The sequence below is a fragment of the Palaemon carinicauda genome, chromosome 29 (assembly GCF_036898095.1).
Source record: "Palaemon carinicauda isolate YSFRI2023 chromosome 29, ASM3689809v2, whole genome shotgun sequence".
NCBI classification, from domain to species: Eukaryota; Metazoa; Arthropoda; class Malacostraca; order Decapoda; family Palaemonidae; genus Palaemon; species Palaemon carinicauda.
This window is the reverse complement of record NC_090753.1, coordinates 2,854,912-2,855,585: the sequence shown is the minus strand read 5'-3', so window position 1 is coordinate 2,855,585 and position 674 is coordinate 2,854,912.

Here is a 674-nt window from a genome sequence, read left to right as displayed (position 1 = left end):
TACCCACAAAAAACTAAAAATACAAAAACGCAATATAAATGCGAACTTAAAATAGAGCCCAAAGCATCACAATGCTAAAAAACTACCAGCGAACGTGAAACTAACACAATAAAACAAGTGAACACGAAAATAAGGAAAATCGGGTACAAAACCCGACACCCAAGTTAGCTGGACTCGAAAAACTCTGGCTTCCTCAATCGTAAAAGCTAAATAATTTTCCCTTTAGGGATCCGAAACCTTTACAGCTAAACCAAACTGCAAAGAGAGGTAAGTGCTCAACTTAGACGAAGAAGAGGAAGCCATCATACGAAGAAAAACTTCAAAATAAGCTGATAAAGAGAGCACAGCAGATAATAGAACAGTAGCGTGAAGCTACTAACAAAGGAATGGAGCGCCAGAGACGTATAGGACCACTGAAAGGTGATAGGATATGTAATAGCTCCTTACTTATCCTTCCCCTTTGTGGATTACACTAGGTAAAGTAAAGTCTATTGGGGGTGCAGATATCTAAGGTTATCTTAGGATATGTCCCTAATTATACACGATATCTACGGAGAGTCATTCTGGGTGTTAGAATCCCGTGATACCTGACAGTAATTCTTTTGTAAGATCACTCTCAGAAATGTTATACAGTAGGAAGCAGTTGAAGGGAACTTCCATCAGGATGACATAGC